We start from the raw sequence: 27,060 nt of genomic DNA on the forward strand, positions 1-27,060 counted from the left end.
TATCATCATTCTACCAGGTTTCTGTGATGCCTATTATATCAATTAATCTCATTTAATACCACATAAAGTTCACCCTTGTAGTATTTAAGCATTCTAGCATTTATATACAAGCACTTATAAAATCTTTCAATGTTTAGTCAGCCTTCATATAATGTAACTGAACGGCACTATTTTGTTTGACTGTTTCTCTTCAATTCCCACCTGCACTTTACCAACTTTTATCCTCTTCTCTTTACTAGACTATAGAGTATCCCTTTTAATAAATCCTCCCCTAAGAGACAATCTGTCCAAATCACATGCTGATCCATGCCTGTCAGCTTTTCCCCAGCCCTTAGTTTAAAAATTCCTTTAGGACCATCTTAAATTTACATAGAAACAATCTGGTTCCTTTTTCATTTAGGTAGAGCCCATCCTTCTTGTATGGGTTCCATCTTTCCCAAACAGTTCGATTGTTACTAATAAACCTAAATCTTTCCTTCCAACATCATCCCATTCACACATTGAAATCCTACAGTTCTGCCTATCTAACTGGCCCTGGGTATGAAACTTGAAGCATGTCAGAGAATACTACCATGGAGGTCCTGGCCTCTAAACTAGCAGTCTAAATTTGGCCTCAAGGACCTCTCCTATCTTTCCCTATGTCATTGGTATGTATCATGACCACTGGCTCCTCCCCAGCACCGGACATAAGTCTATATCTAGATGTCCTCAGAGGTCTGCAACCTTCACACCCCAATAGGCAATTCACCATGCTGTTCTCCCAGCCATCACAAACCCAACTATCAAATCTTCCATTACTATTACCTGTCTCTTCCTAACAGGGATTCTCTCTCATGGAGAGATATTCTCAGTAGGAGACGAGTCATGACATCATCTGGAAGGAGGGTCTGAATATGACAGCTCACAATGTCCTAAAAGTGTATATCCATTTCTACTCTGAATAAGAAAAAGGTAACAATATATTTTCAGAGCTGAAGATAATTCATTCCAAGGAAGACAGCCTTATGCCTCATACATTTTTCAAATGTATGGAAGGAAACAACTGATCAATATTTTAAACTTAAATTCAGACCATGCAGTGATACGCAAGGATTTAATGAAGTGGAGTCTTTCAAAATGACAAAGTTTTCCGTGGGAGTATCGTGGCATTAGGAGCAATTATATAGAGTTGATTTAATCAAACAAGATATTTGCTGGCAGATCTGACTGAATTTCTTTCTCTGACAGCATCTGTCTAAACTTTTGAAAGCTTTTTGTACCCTTTGTTGTATGGATATTAGGGTGTTTAGAAAAAGAAACCAGGGTAGAGAATAAATCTCATGTAAATGAGGTTGAGAGTGTGCATATTTAAAAAAAAAGTTTGCTTGTAAGTAGAATTGTGCTGAAAAAAGCCCATTTCCACTTTGAGTATTTGCATACAAATTGATAGAGCAATTTGAAGTCTATTTACAACTTATTAATTCTGTTTGATGATGAACTCTAAGTTTATCAAATTACAAATGCTGTTTTGATTGAAAGGCTAGTTTGCCTTCTCTGCTGTCTTTTTATCTCCACTCTGAGTTGAAATTCCACGAGATAGTGCTAATAATGTGGAGGAGGAGGAGGTCATTAAACCTTTATGGTCCTTTATTCAAGTGGAAGCACCTTTGGACAAAAAGTTCACTACTGCCCAGAGGAACCAGTCTACCCAGGTGAGCTGGTAACTAAGCAACTGATCAGCTGATAGAGGTTTTGGAGCTCACTAGGATATTATCTGACAAAAGAAACTGGAGACCTATAAAAGGAAGGCACTATGATCAGTCATTTGAAAGAGTTGAAGAGACCAGGACTCCAAGCCCAGGCTCACCAGGAGGAAGGAAGATGATGAGTGTAAAGCAGAAACCCTGAACAGATACTAACCAATTCCAAAGAGCTCTTGGAGTGTAACGAAGCAGAGGCAGGGATTTGTGTTCAGCAAACAGTAAAGAATGCCCACAAGCTTAGAGCTCTCGGAAAGGGGGTGCTTAAATTACTAGTGTGTCTTAGGGGTCAGCGGTGGTCCTGGGTAGGGTTGCCACCTCCAAAATGCAGAAAAACTGGTCATTGGGCACTCCCACCAACAAAAAGGGTGCTGCTTTCAATTCTGGCTAATTATTAAAATGTTTTAGAGAACGATGTTACACAATCAGTCTCTCTCTTACACGCAGTTTTTTGAGGTTTATTTATCATTGTTCTGGCCTTATGCTAACTGTCTGTTACAACTATCCCCCTATTCCATTTTGTTTCTTACAGCTGTCCTCATACTCCATTTGTTCTTGTTCTCCTACTGTGGCCGCCCCTCCCTGGCTGTTAAGTTGTTTACCAGGGCCACTGCCCTTCTCAAAGGGAGGGCCCCTTAAAGTTGTTTACCAAGAGCCATTGCCCTTCTCAAAGGGATGGTCACTTGTGCTAAGTGGGACCACTGCCCTGTTCAAAGGGTTAGTCCTGTTATCACTTTGTTAAACCTGGGCTCGGTGTAGGTAGGCAATGTCCAGAGCTGCAAGACCTATTGTGTTTTTTAAGATCCTGGGCATGAGTCATAGGCCTCATGTGCTTTTGAGTCACCTACTGCACAGGACTCTGCCCAGACATGTCTCTGTGCTCACCTACAGTTTTTCCCTGCCTCCTCCTCCCCTGTATCAAGAGGAGCCAATCAAAAGTACTGGCGGGAAACTGCCTGAGTTTGCCTTTAAAACAGACATTTTTAAAACTAACAGCAGAAAGGTTCCTGCATTGCTGCCTGGTCTGATCAGCCAGGGGTTCTGGGGGTCCTTTCTCCGCTCTCGTTTTATTTTTGAGCGTACCCCCGTTTTTGAACCTCCCCCCCCACGAAGACGAATTGCTGCCTGAGAGATCTCCTGATTATTGAGACCGTACCTAGCCTTCTGATGTTCTTGCTGCTTTTGCCTCTGCTGCTTCCTTGGGGGCTGGTAAGAATCCCTCTGTGAAACTCTCTATACTTTATTTTATTATTTTAGCTGCTGGCTCTGTCTCCCCAGCACACAGACTCAAGCTAAACCTTGGTCTGTGTCTTAAAAAACCTCTCCTAAACTCCGGGCGGCACTTTGCTGCTAAAAATAAGTTTGTGCCGCTGCTAAAGCTCTGCTCCTGTGGGCTTTGCCTCGGGGCTCTCTGCTTCCAGCTGTATCCACTGCTGCAGCCACCATCCCTTGCTTCCTGGGGAGCTGGATCCTGGGCACATACCACTCTGCCCTCTGTAACTTCCCCCATAGCATAAGTGCACCATAGGTTTGTTTTTTTGTTTAATAAGTCATAGTTCGTTAAGATTATAGAGCTTGTAAGTTTCACCTGCCCTTGTTATAGTTTGCTGTTTTGTTGCTCCGTATAGTTGCTTGTTATAGTTTTGCTTAGAATTGTGATATTTGTTGTTTTGCCTAGTTGTGGTTAAGATAGATAAAGGTTTTTGTTGCTTCTCCCTTGTATAACTTTGTCTGTTTTCCCCGCTCCAAATCCCCCCTCTGTGTGCTTCTCCTGTGTCTCCGTTACAACTCTTGCTGTTCCGCTGTTTGCATCACCCTTCCGAACTTCCCAACCCCTTGCTGCTTTCTCCCTCCTGTGAAACTTCCCAAACCTTTGCTGCTTTTCGGTATTCTTCCCTTTGTTTCAGTGTCCCCGCGTGTTGCTTAAAACTCTCTCTAGTCCGTTGTCCTTACCCTTGCAGGGCTTGAAAGTGTCTCGCTGCTTGCAGCCACACTCTCCTCTCATCAGTTGCCACTAATCATTCAACTCTAATCATTCACTCCCCTCCCCTCCTCCTGTTCCTTGATTCCCAGCCATTAGGTACACTCTTGCTATCACAGCCTCACAAATTAAGTCAGTAATTTTCTACATTGCATAATTTTCACTTATCACCCATATTGCTGATATACTTTGTATTACATAATACCATTGTGTTACATTGTATATAAGGCCACTACCACTTAATACATTCTATCTAAGATGTTAACCATTTTTATATAGAAGCTACCATTTATTTTGCATTTCTTTTTGGTACGTTTTGCATTTTCCACACTGTATCTAGAATTGTTCCTATATAAAGTTGAGTTGCTTTATTATTGACTGTACTGTATCCCATTGTGCTGAACCCCCTTACTGTACCCCACTGTTAGAACTCCCTACACTGTTCAATAAGAACCCCCCCCATCATTGTCTATTGTAAACACCCTATACACCCCATCCCTTCGTATTTTATTGTATTTAAATTCCCCACCACTTCCTTTTTTCTTTAATAAAGAAATTAATTGGCACCCTACCTGTGTGGTAATTGCTCCCCAAGATCCCATATACCTGCTGGCAGGGACACTAACATGGCACTGCAGTCCAGTCTAGGGGGTGGGAGTTGTATAGCAAGTTAACATGTCCCAGGTTGTGGGGAGGGAAGAAGCACATTAAATCTTTTAACTGGGAAGGTAGTACAAGAACTGGTCAGGCCAATTAAAAACCAGCCAGATGGCAATCCTAGTCCCATAGACCTAGGGGAGCTGGTTTGCAAGATCACACTTCCACAAAGGGGTAGCTGACAGAGGCTGTGCTGAGGAAGCATTCCAGAGTGACCAAAGACAGACAGTGCTGGACCCTACCCTCATTAAGGGAAGCTTAGTTACAACAAACACAGCAGCTCAGTGAACGTGCAGAAAGGGGCTCAGTTAGGGCTGTGACTACTATTATAAATGATATATTTTGTGAAGATGTGATTTTTTTTCCTATTAGTGAGAATTTTATTCAAATACAGTCCCAGATGCTGAGCTGGGTTAACTGAAACCTTATGATTGCTTCCTCCCTGAGCATCCTGAGCTATCAAATACCACAGTTGTGGGTTCAAAATATTTGTACTCTGCTCAACTTTGCCTATTCATTTCAAAGGCCTTTCCTGAAACCTGACTTTTGGAGGAAGGCTGTTGGTACTGCAGTCCCCAACCGCTGGATTAAGCTATGTTACCTGTTCCAATGAGAGGTAGCAACACAGTGTTGTTTTAAGACATTTTTCCATCTTTGAGAGGTTTTCGCGGGGAAATTTTGACTGAAATCTTGTTTGCTGTTCTAGATTATGTCCTTTTTTTACATTTTGCTATTCAATATTATGGGCAGTTTCCTTAATAATGCCCACATGAAAATGAGATGTGTATCTAATGAAATTGTCTCAGTGATTAAGTGTGTACATAAATAGATCAAGTACTTTCTTGCCAGGGGATTCAGTCTCTATTGGCCTCAGGACAGCAGGAAGACATTCCTTCCCCTCTTCTTTAAAGGATATTTTCTCCCAATCCTAAGGGGTGTTGAGCACCTGTATTTTTTTTCTTGAGTCAATGAGTTGCAGGTTCTCAGCAACACTCAGGATTTCTATGTCTCTTATGAATGGAGACTGGCTTCATGAACATGCTTGCTAAAGCCTGTCTAGAAGGGAGGGAAGCATTTGAGATTTGAAAGATGCCAGAGACTCAGAGTTCTCTGTGTTCAGAATTTCATAGAACACATCTTGGGCATCTCCCTGGGGGATAAACTGGTGACCGCTAGAGCTGAAAGCATGAGTCTCTATAGCTTGAGCTAAAGACTCTAACTGAAAGCAATAACAGAACCACATCCTCTGTGGAGTGAGCAGAAGGGGATGCTAGCGCATGCTGACCAATAGGTTAAACCACCATGCTGGAGAACTTTGCACTTATGCCATAAGCCAATTCTGTGGATGCATACTGTAACATTTAATAAGCACTCAAGTTGGTTGCAGAGAAGGCACTATTGCATGGCACTCACCTTAATCAGATTCACATAGGGCATGTTCTAGGCAAATATGCCTCTGTCACTTCCATACTCATCTTACATCATCTTATTAGAATAGCTGTTCACAGTAACAATAATCCCTATTCTGACAGGTGCACAGTTCAAGAAGCTTTTGGAATTTATGATGGAATCAGCTTACAGAGACACATTTAACTTTGAATGAGAGTCCTTTGTACATGCAAAAGATAAAGAAACTGCAAAACCCTAGGTCAGATAACTTTAAAAAGAAGATGGGAAATAGTTCTTGGTTACAGCAATGAATGTGACTAGAAAGCAGCATGTTGTAACTTAGCCTAGAAATGAATAGATGCTCAAAAAGCTATTTTGTAGCAGGTGGGGGAACTAACAGAGCACTAGATCTTGTTCCGCTGCTGGCAATGATAAGAATGTGGATGGAATAATCCCTTTGCTTACTGCTGCAGCATAAAGAGCCAAGCAAACTGAGCACATGCCATGCAAAAAAACAAACACAAAACACCCCAACCCACTCACCCAAAACAAAAACAAAAATCTTCAGCTGAAGAACTTTCTGTAGGTTCTAAAGGGCAAAACAAGAGAGAAACAACTGAATTTTATCTATGGCTTTAAAAATGTGACTATCATTTAAAATAGGATAGAAACATTCATAGAAATTTGCATTTAGTTGCAGGATTAACTTAAAAAAAAAGACGAAGGAGAGGGAGTAGAAGATACAATATTCCACGCAAAAAGCAGGTAGAGTCCAATTGAAACAACCCAATTTCTTTTTCTAGCAGATTGAAGTCCAGAGATGTTGATGAATTCTAATTTAGACAAGGAAAGCAGTAGGCTATAAATCCAATCAGGAATTTACTGGTCTTGTCAACTGTCTTGTGTAAGATAATAAATACCTCCACATCTATTAAGAAAGTGAGGAATGAGACTAAGGCCTGGTCTACATCTAAAACATAGGTTGACCTAGCTACATCTTTCAGGGCTGAAAAAATCTTCACATCCAGATCAGTATAGTTAGGTTGACCCAACTCTCAATGTAGGCACAGACAGGAAAGGTGGATGACTTACATTGATGTAAAACCCTCCTCTGTTGATGCAGGCAGCAGCTATGCTATGGTTTACAGTGGCACAGTGCTGTAGCTGTGCCACTGTAGTGTAGGCATATCCTAAGAGCCAGATCCTGCTTCCATTGAAGCCAAATGGTAAAATATGCATTAAATTCAGCAGAAGCAAGAATAATCACTGTTGAAAAGTCATTCACTAGCTGGTGTGCATCTTTGTAGTTGGGTGCAATGTAGCAGGCCCTCTGTTTCTGTTGCCTCATGGTTCCACAGCTTCGGCCACTCAGTGGTCTATTCCTTTTCTCAACTCAGGCCTCCAGACAGATTGCTTGGAGCCTCATCCCTTCCAGGGTAACAGAAAAGTCCAAATAAAACCTGAAGTTCACTCAAGGCCGCCGGGGGGGGCAGGGTAGCCCCTCTCCGTCCTGGACTTCCCGTGGACCGGCGGGGGGGCCGGGGGGGGGGGGGGGGGGGGGGGGGGGCGAGAGGGGCAATTTGCCCCAGGCCCTGCAGGGCCTCCTTGAGAGTTTTTCAGGGCCCCTAGAGCAGGTCCTTCACTCTCTCCGGGGGCCCTGAAAAACTCTTGCGGAGCTTCTTCTGCTCCTGGTCTTCACTGGCGGGGGGGGGGGGGAAGGACCCCCCGCCGGCAAATTACCGCTGAAGCGGGATCCGCCGCCAAAGTGCAGCCGGGTCTTCAGTGGTAATTCGGTGGCAGGGGGCCCTTCCATTCCGGGACCCACTGCCAAAATTCCCCGAAGACCCGTGGCAGGGGACTCCCCACCGCTGAATTACTGCCCAAGACCTGGCTGCACTTCGGCTGCGGGTCCTGCTTCGGCAGTAATTTGGTGGCGGGTGGTCCCTGCTGTGGGTCTTTGTGGCACTTTGGTGGCAGGTCCTGAAATGGAAGGACCCACCACCACTGAATTACTGCCGAAACGGGGGCCTCCGCTGCTGAAGACCCCAGGCTCCCGGAATCCTCTGCGCAGCCCTAACTTCACTGACCTTATCCCACCTCTTCAGTCTTGGTTCAGGTACAACCACCTGGGGTGCTGGCATTAGGCGTGCTGGCATTAGGGTGACCAGACAGCAAGTGTGAAAAATCAGGACAGCGGGTGGGGAGTAATAGGAACCTACATAAGAAAAATACCCAAAAATCAGAACTGTCCCTATAAAGTAGGGACATCTGATCACCCTAACCGGGATTGGGATCACCAGGCTCAGGGTGCTGTTTTTGTTTACGACAAAAGGGAAAATAGAAAGGCTGAAGTAAAATGTTTCAGGTATTCCATGTGGACTCATTTTTCACTAACATCCTAGAACGTTCTGGACCTTTGTAGAATCTCATGAAACCTTCCAGACTTTTTGAGAACCACATTTTCCTCCAACTTTCTACAATATTGTCAGCCATGCCCTTGCAGGTACATAAGGGGTAGGGCCTCACTAGTCAGTCAGCATGCAAGATATAAACGTGAGGGGTTGGACCCCTCCCCCGTCCGGGATGCCATCTGATGTATTGGGGTTTAACTGAGCCTCTCCTACTCAACCAATCTGGGTTCCATCTCCACACACACACAGGTAGGGTCACACCTGACTATAGACACAGACTGAAGTCAGCTCTTTGTGAGAGGGCTCCACCAGCACTCATGTGCCCACCCAAAATAATACTGTCATGTACTGTATAGAAATATCTGCACAGCACAAGCTCATAAAATTCACCCTCTTCCTCAATGTGAAGAGAGATATGCACAACTTCTTGAGCTCCCCCCCTCCAAGTTAGAAATTGCATAAACTGGGTTTAATAATAAGCAAAACAAATTTTATTAACTATAACAGGCAGATTTTAAGTGGTTCAGGGGACAGAAAACAGAATAAAGCAGAGTACTAAGCAAATAAAACAAAACACAGAAACTAAGCTTGACACACTAGATAGGGTGAGAATTTGCTAATTTGTATCCTGAGTGATAAACAGGCTGACAGATTCTTAAGGCACAAGTTGCCTTGTCTTTCTCCGGTTTTCTTACACAGGCTAAAAATCCTTCCAGCCTGGGACCATCACTTCCCACCATTCAGTCTTTGTTCCTAAGATGTTTCCAGGGGTGTTGTTGTAGGGAGAGTGAGGACCCCTCACAATATCATTGTCCCTCTTTTATATTTTCCCCTCACTTGCTGGAAAGTTTTTTTGCTTTGACCTGGGTCAAACAGTGCCCATTGCGTAGTGCTATCTCTGCGAAGTTTCTATTGCACACAGTTTGGCATCATCCAATGTAGCACATTTGAAATACAGAGACTTGGTCAATATTCCCAGCTTCTGATACAAAAATAACACAAATTGGATAATCACATTCAGTAAATTACAGCTTTTCCAATGGTATCTTACAAGACCCATCTTGCATAAAGTATATCTCAGTTATGTCATATCGGTATCATAAGCATATTTCCATAAAAAATATGAAGTGCAACATCACAATAAGAACAAACTGAAGGGAAGTGAGAGCCCAGCTGCGATATTGTGAATCTTGTTTTATTGTGAAAGTGTACTTGTGTTTTAAGACTTGAAGAGTAAGTAGCAACTAATAAAGGACATATTTAATGAGATGCCATAGAGATCTATCGAATGCCTGTCTACCCAACAATATAAAAGAAATACTTTTACTTCTTTTATCATGCTTAACACGTAATATTTAATGACTGTCTAAGACTGCAGAACATAGACTTTTGCTTTCCCTAATACTGTCTGTTTCCCCCCATAGAAAATAAAAGAAGCAGCTCACCATAGGAAGCAAAAAGTTCAATTGCAATCTAGCTTGCAGCAAGGGGCAAACTTGATGGGAAACAAATGGGGTAGGGAGCACCAAAGATGCTCCTTGTCCGGGGTACCATTTGGTCTAGGTCCAGCCCTGGAGGGGGGTGGTAGGGAACACAGGCTGAGACTTTCTCTGGGGTCTAGTCCTGGGCCCTTCTGAAAAGCAGCTAGGGTCTATTTCTCATCATTCCTCTCTAGCTCCTTGCACTGCTTCCGACCTTTACCTCTCTGAAGACATCTATCATGGAGCTGCTTTCTCCAGTCCCTCTGCCTTATGTTTGTCTCTCTGCAGCTTTCACCCAGTCTGTTGCCAAGGAACTTTCTCGGGAGACTCCTAGTCTGTCTAGTAGTTATCCTCACCTGTCTGAGCTGCAGCCTTTTACCCCAGCTGTGGTTAATTGGCCGGTTAGTTGCAGGTGGAGAGGAGCTGGGCCATCTACTAAACCCTTCCTGGCTGCCATAACCTGGGGTCTATACATCCTTCACAGCCCCCTGTTATGAATGGGGCTGAATATAGCAGACATGCCATTTATAATGGAGTTTACTTTGTTTCTGCTGTGTCAACTTGAGCACTGTAGAGCTGTTCATGCTGTCACCCACTTAAACATTTTAGTTTAACCCTTTCCAGGATCAAGCCCTTAACTGTGATTAAGAAAATGTTGGTCAGCAGGTGAATGCATGATAAAGGCCAGAGACCCTCACAACTGGTAGAAGATTATTTCTATTATTTTTCAGGGGGGAAATGGAGGATACAGAATTCAAGGTGAAAGTTTCAAAGTTATTTAACTGAGTTGGATATCCATTGATTTCTAGGGATAACTGGACATCCAGATTCCTTCAAGTCCTTTGAAAAATCCCAGCTCCAACCATCCCCACTTCCATGACCTTAAATTTGTCTCCTTGTCCAACCAATTTCAGGCTTCCCCCCCCAGCTTCCAGTGTCTTCCTCTTGCCAGTTTTCTGTCTCAGTCTATTCTGTCTGCCATTCCCTGTACATCCATCTCTTGCCCCCTCTACTTCCTCTTCTATGCTACCTGGGAGTCAGTAGGAGAAGCACTGAAAGCACAGGGAGACACAGACTTCCTGGTCTCATTTCCTGAGATTGTTTCGCTTCCTGAGCCATGGAACCGGTGGGATGAGAACCCAGGATCTCTGGCACCCTATGTGAAAGCACTGCTTCTAGGTCACTAAGCGTCACAGCAGCCCACAGCCACTAGGATCAACAGTTGCCTGGAAAGCCCAGCTCAGCCCCTACAGCTCTGGGATGACACATGCTCCGTTCTGTGGGGACCATGCATGGGCAGGCCAGTCACAGGTGCTCCGAGTAGAAAATCTTTGCAGAATTTAGGTGCCAAGTTATAATAAATCTGAGCATTTGCAAACAGCTTTTTTCCCCCAGAGACTCATAACTTGATCAAATTTGGATAGTATTCCCATAGAAACAACAAACAGATCATACAGCCCCAATTTTCAAAATGTATTTCCCTACTCTTGTTCTTGCGAATGAGGAACCATTTTTTTCTGAACTGTTAAAAAAAAATATTAAACTAACCAAAACAACCCCTACCTCTTTCCCTCCTCCTCCTACAAAAAACAGAACAAAAACAAAACCCCCAACTCAGCCTGAGGCAGACACCCAGCATGGAAAATTTCAGCCCAAATGATTTAAGTTCGGCAAAGTTATAAATAACTGGAAACAGAGTTTTATAAAGGAAGTGTTCAGGCAATATTAACTGTAGGCAGGCTACTAGCTCTGCCCATTATAATGCAGACTGTGCAGAGAGGATCCACTGTATGCTTTCTCATGGACACTTAGTTATGCTTTCCTGTTTTGTTGTTTCCTGAGACTAAATTCAAATTCATTTAGGCTGAAATGATCCTTTTGCTGTATCAGTAGGAGAAAAGCAATAATAACCATGCAATTCATAAAAACCTGCTAGCTTGTATATATGTATAAATGTCTGCTTTCAATGCAAACTGACAAATCCAAAAAAAGAGGAAAATACAGAGGAAGTGTTTAGTCTTCCCTTCAAGCAGAGAGAGAGAGATGTCTGTATAGCATAGCAAGTATGCTTGGTTGAAAGTCAGGCTATTCTTCAACATGTATATAAAAGACATGCAATAAAAGACAATACTAGTTGGGAATTGTGGGTGTGTGATGTCAAATGTCAGATTGTTTGCAAGTAAGTTGACCCAGATGATCTTTTTTCAGTTATATGAGTGGGTTCAGGTATATACACTTTATATTAAAATATCAGTTTGAAGAATGAAAGACAAAGCATGGAAGTGTGGGGGAAAGGTTTATGAATGAAGAACTAAATTATAGAAATTATAAATGAAATATAAAGAAAGTTACAGGTCATTTTTCTGAACTTTGTCCATAAGTTTTAATATATAGATCTCTTCTCAGCAAAGCTGGTTACAAATGCTGTCAATTGTTTTTACAGAAAATTAGGTTTTCAGTACAATTTTCCCCCCAACAAAAAGTATTTGCTTTCTATTGAAAATTTTGATTTTGTCAAAAACAAAACAAACCACCCAAAAATGGACACATTTTTATTCATATATGCTGCCACAATGCCTCACAGCAGTTGTAGTTCAGCTACTTTATACCCCAGTTCTCTTCTTTTGGCCAGATTCCCCAACCAGACTACATCTCCCATAATGCACCATGGCAGGTCAGCAAGAGGGGAAAATCATGGCGCATCATGGGAGGTATAGTTTGAGAAAGGGAGCCCATATAAAACCTTGGCATGCTGCACCTGTACTACAACTGTTAGGAGAAACTATGTAAGGTTTCCATTTTTTTTATTAAAGAGTTGACAGATTCCACTGAAATTGTGAACAATTCTTTTTCATCTAAGTTTTTCTGAGAAATGTTTTTCCATCCAGCTCTGCTTTTAGCTTGCTTCTATTATTTAGTATCTGATTCAGAGAGTCACTAAGCATCTCCCTGGGGGGTGCTGAGGGATCTCTGATGAGAAGGCGAGTCAAGCATGCTTGGTGCCTCATTGGATTGATTCTTTATTCCAATGATAAAAGACCACATTGTCACTGACACCTTGTGAGTGATCACTTATGAATAACTTGATTTCAGTTTACCAGGAATGATGAGCTTCCATTGCAAACTGGTATTAAAAATCATAATTTCCCTACCTGTCAGGCTGATGCTCAGTGCAATAGATACTTCTGTGAATATTACATATCACTGCATAACTAAGATGAGCAATGATTCTGCATTTGAAATGATGCCCCAAAAGCAAGTCAGATACAGTAGATTCTTATATATTTTATAATTTTGAAAAGGCTATTATGCAGATTCCTGAGCTTTATCTTTTACTCATCCCCATAAACAACATACACTATAATTAAAGCAAAGCATGTCTTAGAAGAACAAAATAGAATTAGCATCTCCCATAAGCACAACTTTGTGAAGGGGGAGAACAAAAAACTTGTAAGACAATAAGAATATACTCAGTGATTATGTGCTCTGGCGCCTATACGAGAACAGTTCATACTGTAAGCATGAGAGGGATTACAAATTTCCTTGCTCTGGCAGCAAGTATACGCCTATTAACTGCATCCAGCTGTTCCAGAAAAAATGTACTGCCAAATATTTAAAGGATCTCATGATTTAGCTTCAGGCCATGTTTCTTACAACAGAAGAGACTGGAGAAACTGTGATTTCAATACAATTAATAAAATACCAGTTATTCTTCATAAAATGTAAAGAATAGTTCACTGTATCTTTTATCTGTCATGTTTAAAGCCACTCTCACCACCCAAGATGTCTTTTCCCTAGTTGATCCTCGAATTTACAAGTGTATGACTTACTGTTGCAAGAAATCCTCTGCCTTACTGCTGTGTAAATAGTATAGTATGCAACAAGTATAGCCATAAAAAACTTACCCTCTGCCATGGTCTCCTTGCATTGCCTGAAAAGTCATAGAATGGTTTCCACAGAGCAAGAAAGAGAACATGTGTTGGGTTAGAACTAAATTTGCTATAGAATAATCCACTCTTCCGCCCATCCCTCACTTCCCCCGATAACAGAGAGGAAGCAATATTATAGAATCAAGGCCTTGTGGGTACATCTGCATCACAGTAAAAGACCTGCAGCATGGCCACAGCTGGCCTGGGTCAGCTGACTTGGTCTCATGGGGCTTGGGCTGTGGGGCTATAAACTGGCAGTGTAGAAAGTTAGGCTCAGGCTGGAATCTGGGTTCTGATACACTGCAAGGGGGGAGAGTTTCAGAGCCTGGGCTCCAATCCAAGCCTGAACATCTACACTGCAATTTTTAGCCCTGCAACCCGAGCCCTGCTAGCCTCAATCATCTGACCTGGGCTTGGAGGCTTGGTGCTGCAGGTTTTTTTTAATCACAGTGTAGGCGTACCCTGAGACAAGTTGCTCCCCATGTGGTAATAAATAAATAAATTCCTGTTACCATCAAAGACTACAGTGGTCTCTTCCTTTCCTAAAGGTTCCATTTAAAAAAAAATTCCTAGGCCTTCTGTGGAACCATCATTATTTACCACACACTTTTTAATTTCTACTTTTAAATTAAATGAGACTTTCAGGAAAAGATTTCAACAATTCAACCTGTTTATGAGGTTCCTAAAGAATCCCAGAAGTTATAGATGGAAGATCTCATGCTAACCTAATATTATCTTGTTCAATCTCTTCCCAAGACAGTGTTGCTCTCCACAACATACTCTGATGTGCTTTATTCAGTCTAATTTTAAAGCAGCGAGACTGCACAAGTTTCCTTGGAAAACTATTCCAAAGCCCAATAGTCTTTTTTGTTTGGAAATGTTTCCTGAAGCCCCAATTTCTGTGTGGTCAAGAAGGACTCAGCACTGAGGAGGATTGCTGGGCACGCCAGGTCATTTGCAGAAAGGACACATTGCTGTGACTTGTTGTACAGTTTAACAATCAGCAACACAGAATAACTTCCATCCAAGAAACATGTCTGAAGCCTGAATCTAAGAAAGGATGGCAGGCAAGAATTCATAATGTGGAAAAAGACAAGAGCACTAGTCAAACTGATCAAGACCTAACACTGAATGTGTTATCAGAAGCTGGAATCAGAGATGGCTTGTGGTCAGAGCCTTGATTGAGGGAATTCCTACAAGAATGGAGCTTGATACTGAAACTGCTGGACTATAGCAAGCATTGTGACAGATTTTCGTTACCAATCTGCCTGGAGTGTCAGTTGATCAGGCTGATGCCACAGGATCGTTTGGGGAGAAGATGACAAAACACATCAAGTGTTTAGCTTTTAAAGCTTTATTGATAAAATAATAAAACAGCAGCAGACAGTGCTGGGAATGCTCCCACGTCACTCAGGGGAAGAAAGAAAGCATTTGAGCAGCAAGCCCTAACCCACTTTCATACTCACACACACACTGCCCAAAGTTGGCCAGGCCTAGGTGTAACGTAAGAAGAGGGGAAGGGGTGGACGGAAGTTCTTGGGGGGGAATCCACTGTAATCTCCGAGTTGCTCCAGCTCTCAGGAGGGTTTTAAGTCCTGGGCTCCTTGAGGAGGGGGGGAGGTAATCCACTCAGGGACCTCTGCTTCTGGTGCTCTTTCTGCTAGTCCAAACCGGCTTGCTGTGGCCTTCTCAGCTGCCCAAAACACACCGGCTCCAGAGAATTTGTTTTCCCTTCTGTTGGTCTTTACCATCGCCGTCTCATTCACTCTGTTTTCACTGCTATCTTTGCAGCTCTGCTCCACCTAGTCCTCCTCTTCTCATGACAGGGCAGCTGTAGATTTTTCGTCTGTAGATTTCTCGTCAAGCCCATGACCTTGGACTGGGGCCAGCATCTTATCTTCATACAGAGTTAGCTAAAGTGCTGAGTTAACCTGTTCTCTGCTTTTTCTTTCTCTCTCCCCTCCTTGGCCTCTCGTACTCCTGCAAAGGAATCTTCCATTCCCCACTCACACACCTTTGACTCTCCCCAAAATGCTTTGCGATGCTTGCAACAATGTTAGCCACATAAAATGCTAACCTGCCTTCCCCAGGGACTCCCTGAGGGAGGGGGCCATTGGGGTGTGACAGCATCTTCTTTTGACAAGTTTTCTTCTTTTGACATCTCTACCCTGTCTAAAACAGCAGTACACCATTGCTATGATAGAACTTTACTATCTCCATATGTCCTGCTTTTGCTGGAACAGCCCTGGTTTTTCCATATGGATGTCCTGCTATCCCAGGAACTTCCTTCAAGATACTTGAAATATCCCAGTTTATTTTACGCAATCAAAACACATGATTTAAATAACTATAAAATATACCACTGTACCAAGTGGAATGTGCCCTGTCCTATATACCTTTTCTCAATTTTTTTTAACCAAACTTAAAAGTATATTGATATAGGACACATTTCAAAATAAGAGTGTTCATACACAGACATCAGCACACTGGACTTCTATCTATTCAGAGGAAATTTGAGAATCACATGTATAGAAAGAGGGACCCATCATTTCTTTTGTCCCCTGCGCCTTCCCACTATCTTGCTGGTTTCCATACCTTATATATTACCATAGTATCTAAGCAACTGAGATGCCCACTACTCACTCATTTTTCCCTGAACCAAGGCTATTGCCATATCCACCCACTTGCTCACCTTCTGACGTAAAGGCATGCCATACACTCGTTTTCCATTTCTTTCCTGTCACTCCAAGCTCTGGTGCTTTCTCAGTCAGAGGAGCTTTATCAACAAGAATATTTCACATACAGCTGCCCATTCACAAATCCTTGGGACCAGCTCTGATGAAGTCTTATAAATTAAAGTCAAACTACTGTTGCTAATATAAATTGACAAGTTACATGCCACTATGCCATTTATTACATTTGTCCACTCACCATTAAAAAAAGCATGTGGTAACCTGCAATGGTTCTTCTATTCATTAGAGCAAATGAGTGAAGCTTTCACTCCAGTTTCCAGATTTTAGTTCAACATACGGTTAGAAAGCAGTAAAGCATTTAGCAAATAGTGCAGTTTTATCCATGTATGTAGATGGAGTGGTACTCATGGTGTACATTAAAGGGAAGTGTATTTACAGAAGATGTCTATGATCAGGAAGCCCTGGGTGGCACCCCTTGAAAGCTCCAAAATACAGGAAGCGGTTTTTGGTAGCTGAATTGAGAAATAAAGAAGTGGCTAGTAGCTATTAACATTGTGAACTCACGTGCAGTCTCTTCTTCCCTTAAACTCCCTGTTGAGGGACCTTACACATACTAAATACCTTTAAAACTTTTTCAGTTATTTTACTTTAGAGCAAAGATAGGTCAGAGACAAACCTCTTATAATAAGTTTGTATTTAAGTGGCATTCTGGTTGGGCAGAATTGTTGCTATTGAAAAAAAAACCTCTCTCCTTTCTAGTGTTACGTATTATACACCTATTTATTCTGAGACTTTAGCTGAGTACAAAGACTATGCGTTTATTAATGATAACCAGAGCAGGTGGGAAGGTCCCAGAGCTCAGGCTGCAGCCTGTACCCGGAAATCTACACAGCAATGAGCCCCGCAAGCCCGAGTTGGCTGGGATGGGCCAGCCCTGGGTGTCTAGTTGCTGTATAGACATAATCAGAGAGAAAAGGGTGAGAATCAAAAGGGACCAGGACAGCATGAGTCTGGGCTCCAGGGGAACAAATGGAATCAAAGAAAGGAAGACATTTTAGATTGTAAGCTCTTTGGGACAGAACCTAGCACAGATGGGACCCACCTGATCCTGGACTGTAGGTATTATTATAACTCATTGGTGAGTGGGTGTTATATGTCACTGTGATGGGGGAACTCATCACCAGAGTGCCCCCATGAGCCAGAGTGTGGCTTTGCAGGAATTTTTGTACTCTACCACCCCCTGTTGTCTGATTCTAGTTCCCCAGCAGTCTGCAGCTTCTATGGCCCAGCCCTTCAGCCAGGTCCACTTTCCAGGGATAAAAATACATTGAGAAAAAACAGTTTAATTGTCTTCAGCCCCATCTGGGACTATCAGTTTTTACCTCTTTTAATCCTGAGGTTTGTGCTTTTCTTGCTGGGGAAGGGGAACCCAGGCCAGCCTTCCCCTCTGGGTTCCAGCCCAAGGATCTTGTACTAGGCAGCTAACATCTGCTCCTTCCAATCTCTCACCACTTCCCTGGGCTGCTTCTACTTTATTTGCTGTTTGTCTGAGTCTCTCACAATGCTGCAGTCCCCACTACTCCAATTCTGGAGTTCTGTCTCCTTGTACGGTTTTGTCTCAACCTGCTACTGAGACACATCAAGGCAACTTTCAGCCTCTGAAGACACCTTTCTCTGCTTGAGCAGCAGCCTTTATGCAAGCTGTTTCTAATTGGCCCCTTCAATACAGCTGGAGTATTAATTGGTTCGTATATCAACTCTTTCCTGGCTGTTACAATGTTGGGTTTATCTACCCCATAGTTCCCCTTTATGACAATCCATAGAAGATATGGATTTATTGCTGCATCTAATTACAGCTCAGACTGTAACAGCTCATGCTTTTAGCTATAGAGGTCCCTGGTGTGTTGGGTAAGACGGTGCTCATCACACTACAACATAAAATTATTAAACATTTGCCAATATCAAAAGAGAAGGGAAGAATAATATAGTCAAGAGGGAACTGAAAAAGAAATGGGCAAGAATGTAATTTGTCTGGCTAGCAATGGCTTTCTCTTACTCCTCGGAGGCTGTCGTCTTGTTCTCTAGAGTTTCTTTTATAAATTATTACTTGAAACCTTTCTGATTGCAAACAGAAACTTCAGATTGTGACCAGGGTGTAAACCAATGCAACAGTGTCCACCCAAGACTGCAGGCACACAGAAACAGTAGTTCTGAGTGGCGTGAACTGCTTCCATTCATCAAAAGTTATGTTGACTCTGAAATCTAAAAATGGTAGTTTAAAATGTTAGATGTCTTTTGCAGTTCATCAAAACACACAAGAAAGTGAAAAGAACTGTGACTTTACACCCCATATTCTTTATGAAAATATGCTCATGGTATGGATATGGCATAACAGATATTTTATGCAAGATGCGTCTTGTAAGGTATCATTGGAAAGGTTATAATTTACTGAACATGATTATCCAATTGGTATGCATGTATCATCTCTTTATCTAAAGTTAGGAATATTGACTATGTAACAATCACAACTGTGTGTGTATTTGAGACAGACCCACCAGACAACAGGCCACCCTTGATGGGCCATTAGAAAGAAACAATAAGACTTTGAAGATACTAATCTCTCTCATTCCTGAGAGGCATCCTGGGACGTAGTGGTGACATTACTAGGTCAGGTGGTCCTGTCACCTGTCACTAAATACCATCGTGGACCTCTAGTAATTTTCCACTAAAAGGAAGAGGAGGTCAAGACTGGGAAACAAAAGATCCCAGCCTTATGTAAATCTTATTTAAGTTTGAGGAGAAAGGCAAACAGGACTTTTCTCCATTGCCTTCCTGCCCAAGAAGAATGGCTCTTCAGGTACTTTCAGCAGTCTAAAGAACTAACCTGAGAGGAAAGGCAAGGGCTGAGTCCAGACTAAGATAGGAGTCTAGTCTGTAAAGAGAAATAACTAGGCCTCTAAACTACAGGAACACTGCAGCTTGCCTAAAACAACATTTAGGGTGAGAAATTACTTCTTGAAACCAGTGTTTAAGATCTTAAGCTTAGTATGCCTGTTTGGGTTTATTTGTTTGGTACTCTGCTTTGTTCTGTTTGCTGTCCCTTATAGGCACTTAAAATCTGCCTTTTATAGTTAATAAACTTGTTTATCATTAAACTCAGTTTGTGCAAGTTCTAACTGGGGGGGATATTGTACATATCTTCCTCCACATTGAGGGAGAAGGAGAATTTATGAGCTTATGTTGTATAAATTTCTCTACAGTACAAGACAATATTATTTGGGTGTATTTTCCAGAGGGGAGCTGCACTAGTGGAGTCTTCTCATAGACAGCTGTTTGCAGACTCTGTGTGATTCTACAGCTGGTGCATCCCTACCTGTATGTGTGCTGCCAGAGGACTGAGAGCCTAATTCAGCAAAACAGGGAGAGGGAACCCAGGCTAGGGGAGCAGGCAGGCTCAGTGAAATCCCAGTACATCAGGTGGCATCCAACCCATCACAAGAACATCACATTATGAAGATCTGTACAATATTGCAGTGATCCGGTTTGGAAGAGAACACTGTTTCTCAAGGGGGCAGAGCTTGATTTGTAGGTGAAGGTTAGGAGAATGTCAGGCAGGCCAACCTTTTAAATATATGATTAAATGATTGATAGGTTGTTTACATGGGTAGGAGAAATCATGTATAGAATATGCAATACTCTCCTCCAAGACCAAACAAAAAAGCCTTTGAATTCCATACATCATCCTCATTTTATCTCTGACCTATGGTGTGCTTCAGTAGACATCATTGCCCTTATTAAAACACGCTTCCTTGCCTTCCTAGAGAGTGATTTATTTGCTTTTTGCATGGGGCTCAGAAAGTTTTACTTTATTTTAGAAGTTACTAGACCTATTTGCTTTAAGAGGTTTGTTCCAAACAGTCTTCTCCACCAGGTTGGCAAGTCATAAGCTTATATTATTGACTTAATGGTGTGGCTAGTGGTTATGCTACATGCACAACCGCACATTTTCCCTGTGTTCTGTCCTCTAGTGAGAGCATGGGATTTGGAGATCTTAGTAGAGTAGCATAGGAAGGTGTGGAGAGGAAGACAAAGTTTCACAAGTTATAATAATTTTTAGTTGGAATTTAAAAAACCTAGCTCCAGCACCATAGAGATGAAGTAAACTCTCCCTGGTTAAAATTGAGAATTTATTTATTTTATTCCTCTGTGAAATTCTTCTTTTCACTTCAAAGTTTGCCTGTGTAGTCTGTTGCTAGCAGATAACTTTTGTCCTAATTTAAGGTGATTTAGACACACTTTTTAGATAGGGGACTATAGAGCGCTAGATCATAGAATCTAGAGGTGGGAAAGATTCATGCAATTGTCAATCCATTTCTTGCCCACTACAGGATTGTTCCTCTTATTTTCACTCCATTTTATACTCCACTTTCATCTCTCAGTTTGCACAAAGCTGACTTTTAAATAGAAACATGTATGTGTAGAGCAGTAGAAAGCTACCAATTTCCACACTCTCTCTGATACCAAAGAAAGTCTCACTGAGTGTAAAATCATATAATCTCAGTCATAACCTTACCCTAAATTTCAACAGTGGCTCAGTTCTTGCTTCACACAGTCAGAATTTGCTGTTAACATACTAGCATAAATTTAATCTTTTTTCCTCTCATTTGTCACTGTAAACTTAATAGGAGCAATGAAACTGAGTTATGATGAAGGACTAATACCTAGGTGAGTCAAAATAATTTCACTAGGTTTGGTTGCACCAGGTCTCCAGAATCTGCAATTGTAGGGAAACAATTCCAACTGTGCCTCTCATTTATTATTTGAAAAATCATCTCAAACATATGCTTCCAAGCTAGCAAGTTTACATTTTAAATGGCTACAGATCAAGATGTTGCCCATTTCTATACACTATCTAAGAGCACCAAAAAGAAATATTCAGTTCAGGGCATTAAAGTCAAAGATGATAAGAGAACCTTGCAAGTCAACTGCTAAACATTTAATACTGCTGCTTGGCATGAGGTTTGAAAGCAGAAACAATTTAAGCTTTCTGATACCTCTAGTGAATTGGGTAAGTGAGGGACTTCTATCCATGTCATTGATTAAACACCATTTTAGGGACAGTGTGAGATGATACCGGATTAAAAGAGAAGTTTGAGATGGTGTTTTTATGTAGAAAATTCAGATAGGAAAAAATAATATATACATGGTAATTACTAGTAAAGCAGAAAGTGTAGAAACCTAAGAAAATCTTATACTTCCCTGGAGCAGACAGAAAGAAAGGGGAAAAAAAAAATAAATGAATGACCTCTGACTCTCAGTATAGGAAAGATTGTTCATGTATACATTCATATTTATCTTCTCCTCCCACAGCCTGTGGATTACCTTCTTGCTTGATGCAGCTTCTTTCTATTAAAGAAGCAATTCATTCTTGTAGTGTCAGCTTCACATTTTTTTCTAGTGTCGCAGGAGAGCAGTCTGTGCTGTCAATGTGATAAAAAAATAACCCAAGAGATTTTCTTTTGACAGCCCCTGGAGCCTAGACTCATCATATAGGATACATATTTGTGGTATGTCAGGAAGCTCAACTTTCATGGTGATCTATTCCATGCACTACAATTCTAGAAAAAAAAAAAAAAGAAAAAACAAAGAAAGAAAAAAAAAAAAAAAAGAAAAAACAAAGAAAGAAACCAAGCCATTATTTTTCACAGCCTAACAAACATGTTTATAATTACCAGACAGACAAGGGCAGCAGCAGCATGCAGCAAGATCTCTCGAACCCAAATGATTGGTTTTTGATGTAGTAATGCTATTGTGAGGGGCAGCATCTGGAGCAAATATTGTTATTTTAACATGGTTTACTTCCACACTGGCTTCCTATTGTCTTGCATATCAAGCTTAATGGTCTTGGCTGAGATCTTCAAAGGTTTTAGCTAAATTTCCATTTGAATTAACAACACTTGTATGGTTGAACACCCTAATGGGCTTTGAAAATCTCAACCCTTGTCCTTGCTGTATACCACACCTCCTGCCTATATCCCTGACCTGCTCTACCTCCATATTGTCTCCTGCCCTCTCCACTACCCCTTTGTTTCCTTCAATGGACCTTCTTCCATGCTGCTCCTTTGAATGCCAACCCAAAACAAAGCAAACTGCCTGACGTTATACAGTTCCCTCCCAAAAACTTGCTTCTGCCACTAAGCTTACGGAAGGAGAAAGGGGAAAAAAACCCAACACCACAAGAACTCAGCAGCCAATTGAGAAGTGCACTGGCCTTTCTGACCCAGGGACCTTTGCAATCGTGTTGTTCCTATTGTGTCTCCCTTACCTCTTTTTACATGCTTAGGATCTTCATTTATGTCATGTCAAATTTAGTCTCTGATCCTGCACATACGTGTATATGTGAGTAGTCCCATTGACTACTAGGGTAACTCACTGTAGATGAGTACTCTCTCTGACTGTTTTTTGGCATAAAATACTGTCATTTTCAGCTCCCTTATCTCTGTTATCTATGTCTTCATCCCTACAGCTATTACTGGTGTAGGTATCAATCAGAAGCAATGCAGAAGATTCAGCATCTGCATCTTTCACTCCAAATACAAAGCTGGGCAGCTAAAGGAGCAGATCTTTGGGATCCACTGTAAGAGAAAGTCTACTGTCCTACACTGAAGGCTGGCATCACATGTGAGTGCTCACACGCAGATCTGATCAAGTATATTTTTGTATTTGATGATAGAGAACAGGAAAGGCCTGACTGAAAGCCCATTGACATCAGTGGAAAGACTCCCCTTTGCTGGTATCTGCTCCTGGTATTACATTGGTATTACAGTGAGTTCCACCCAAATACACAAAAATTGCAGTTTGCAAATAAAATTCATTGTAATATAAAACATACATGTGTAAATTAGATTGGGTTACACTGCTATGTGTATTGCTGTGCTATTAAGAAAATCCAGACTATATACCTCAAGAAGGGAAGTTTAGAGCTTCATGAAGGAGCTGGCCAATCCTTGTTCAAACAATAGTTATGAGGATGGGGGTGAAGAGAGTGTGAAACAGTGCTCCTTACTGGCAGTACCCACAAATATAGACCTCACTGAAGACTTAGGGAATGGGCCGCCAGACCTAGAGATAGTAAAATGAAAGTGGATCCCCAGTGTTCCTCATTACCATCACTTCTGCAACAGCAAAGGTACATTGGTGGGTTGTAAGGCTTGCTGGAAGGTAGGAGGACAGCTTTGATGGGGGAGGAAGGGCTGTGAGGTGGCTGGTGTTGAGAGGATGTTCTCTGTATGAATTTCCTCCCTACAGATTCTCAAAATATACTGTAGCTCAAAATCAGGCCCCAGGCCCCTGTGCAGCAGATTCAATGTTTATTAAAACTGAAATTAGTTAAATATCAAACATTTATCCAGAGGACTAGGCACTGTACAGTTATGGTGTTTCTTTTAAAGCATGCCTTATTTCAAACAACGTTGCCAAATCTTGCTTGTGTCAGAAGTGAACATTGAGAAGCACAATAAAACTTTAATTTTTTTAAAAAAGGAATCCTCACCTAACCTAGCAAACAAACTTTTGAGGTAGCAGTGAGCACATTTTTGTATGGCTCAGTACGTACTGCTCGCAATAGAGGGGGAAACACATGCCTTTTCAAGGGAGCACAGGACTCTATAGGGGTCAGACAACCTGCATCTGCTTTTTTCTATTGAGCATTTTGCAGACCATGTTGCCTGGCACCACCCTCACTGCAAGCTGCCAAAGCACTGGCAGAAGAACGAGATATCTTGGCACCAGCCTCTATATGTTTTCTAAAGCCATACAAAAAGAGGACTTAAAAGGATATGCAAATCACTCTTCCATTGCAAAAGGTTTGTTACATATTATCCAGCTTGCCTCATCCAGATCTGTTTTATTGTGTTTTAGTAGCCAAGTTGAAAATGGAACAACACATAGACTGCGTGTTCTTGTTTTATGTCCCAACAGTAATGGAGCTTATTTTGATTTGTGTGTGTGTGTATGGTTATCCAGTTGCAACATAAGTATTTAAGAGAAATCGCTGCATGCAGGAGTAAAGCTTTTCATTACTTTCCATTGTACTTTTTTGAGATTTGTAAGAATACAGACAACTGTAAACTGTTTTTTGGCAGCACGTGCCAATAGTAGGTGTGTGTGTGGTGACTCTTAGCTATCCTGTGCTGAAAAGACTTAGAAATGATCATCATCAAGCTAGAAATGATTAGTGGCTTCACAAGGGACATGCCAGAGTGGTCGTTGACATCCAATCCTAAATGGTGATGAAGACTGGCAAATAGCAGTAGTTTCACGGTTTGTTTTACAGAGGTCAGTCCTCAACCCTCCTTCTGCCTCCCCTGTTATTCCCTTTGTTGCACCCTCTAAGCTCTATGTATGAATATTTGCTTCTAAGGCATGCCACGCAATTACAGGAACTTTCGCAGAAGATGATTAACCTGTAATCATCAATCCTCTCCATTACACTATGGACTTGATTCTCTTCTGCCTTGTACCTTGTATAGTCATTTATATTTGTGCAGAGTGAGAGTAAAATGCTAACTCTGATATAAGTGGGCTGAGAATTCTGCTATGGCCCTATTCTATACCCACTAAGTACTTATTTTGAATGTATATAAATAATTATATGTAGTACCAGTAATAAGTATATTAAGCAGCTGAACTCTTAAATCTGGCTCACGTTGCACTGAGCATGTAACAAAGGGCTAATCATACACATCCTGAAAAGATTTTTTTTTAAAAAAGACTTTGCAATGTTTAGGCCTCTGCTATGCTGTGACCCCCTACTCATCATGCTAACTAACGTTGTCTCTTTGTTTCTTTGCGCTCCTCATCTGTATCCAGCTCTTGTCCCTCTTATACCTAGATTTAAGCTCTGTGGGTGTAGGGACTGTCGTTTTGCTCTGCATTTATACAGCACCCACCATAGTGGGGTTTTGGTGTATGACAGGGGCTCCTAGGCTTCAAATAATAATAAGTGTCACTAGTTCCCCCAGTCTGGCAAGCAATTCTACAATATTAGGTATTCTGCACATTTCTTGTCCAATGGTAGCAGTTTATTAGTTACTAGGTTTGCTCTCACTAAACACTTTGTATGACATGATCTTTAATGACTGTTAATATCAACTAGTGAAAGAGTTTTAGGTCATATGGAATAGCAATAGCCAACACCCCCAAAAATTATTCCTGATTTCTTCCCTAAAGTAATTTTACTATAGGAGTAATTTTTTTTTTAACTGGAGATTAGCTCTGATTCTGAAGCTCTTCCACTCAGTACTATTTAGTTTGATTGGTGTGAGTAAAGATTGCAGAACTGAGCCCTTTGTGAGCACAATAATTTGGGCAATTTCAACATTAGGGCAAGGAAAAGCCTGGATACGTCTCCCTTTGGAGCCCATCAGGGTCAGTTGGCCAGAAAGTTTGCACAAAAGACTCTCTGCTCCTTGAGGGATAAGTGGAGTTCACAATTTTTGAAGCACTTCTAGCTAGACAGAAAAGGACAGAGCTTTGAACCCAAAGATGCCCTAACAGGCCAGTCCAGCTTTGTCTTTGTTTTATTTAATATCAAATTCTAAGTAATGGTTTAGCAGTTGGCAACAAAATGAAGGGAATAAAAATCAGAGTTTAAGACCTATGCTCATTTCCTAGATCCTAGGCTGTCAGGACCCCAAGAACAGTTCTGGGATATTTTACTTTGCTAACAAATGGAACATCTGACTGTTTTTACTGAGAACACTCAGCTGGAGCAGCACTGATACAGGGTGTCCTCCATCAGCTGTTGTAAATGGCCGATATATTTCTGGCCACTTCCTTTCTGCCCAGTTAGCTAGCTCACAGTTAGCTGTTTTGGGTTGGGGAAATCCAAGGATTTTAGCCCTTCAGAGCAGCTCTGGCTGCACTGGAGGCTCTACTACCTAATCCAGCTGGGGCAGATTGTTACTTTAGTTACTGGATAGGGGTGCCTGCACCTGTGTCCCTCGGTAGGCTGCAGCTCTTGGTGGCTTCAGCCCAAGTTGCCTAGCTCTGCACTGTCCATCCCCTCTAAGGTGTCACCACCACTATGCAGCCTTGGAGCTAGTGTCACTGCTCCTTGGCCCCACCTACCTAGCCCCAGCTGCTGCTGCTGCCTCCGTGGATCTGCCACCACTCTGCATTGTTCACCGTTCAGCAGTCTCAGATGTCAGGGAGGAGGGTCATAATGTCTAGGACCTTTGCCTTGACAGAGGCCTTATGGGTAAACTGCTCCCAGCTAAAGGCAAGACCATATTTTCTCCTGTGTCCCTTCCCTACCTCTGTCCAGGCTTCCTTCACCACTGTTGTCAGAACAATTGGGTACCAGGGTGACCTCCCAAGCACACTTGATGCTGATGTCTTATCCTGTATCTCACAACATGGGCAATTGCATGGCCCCCAGGCTCAAAACTTAACTGCATTTTAACCAAACTGCCCCAAACAGTCCTGTAATTAAAATGACACGGAGGTCTGGCTTAGTCAGTCAGCTCTCCCACAGCTGGCACAGAGCTCTGTCAGTGGAGCCCTGCCCATCTGTGGTTCTTAAGCAGCTCTGCACTGCTCCTTTTCCACTTCACTAATAGGTGACAGCACTGAGCTCCCTTTTCTTTCGGGCTTCACGGTGTACATCATTGGGGGAGGGGAAATGCAATTTGAGGTTATAGCAGTGTTCCATGTGCACGCACAATCTTGAGCTGTTCTTTAATAGGCCTCGTGAAACATGCAACTACTTCCTTGATGC

Source organism: Chelonoidis abingdonii, chromosome 2 (genome assembly GCF_003597395.2).
Source record: "Chelonoidis abingdonii isolate Lonesome George chromosome 2, CheloAbing_2.0, whole genome shotgun sequence".
Classification (NCBI taxonomy): Eukaryota; Metazoa; Chordata; order Testudines; family Testudinidae; genus Chelonoidis; species Chelonoidis abingdonii.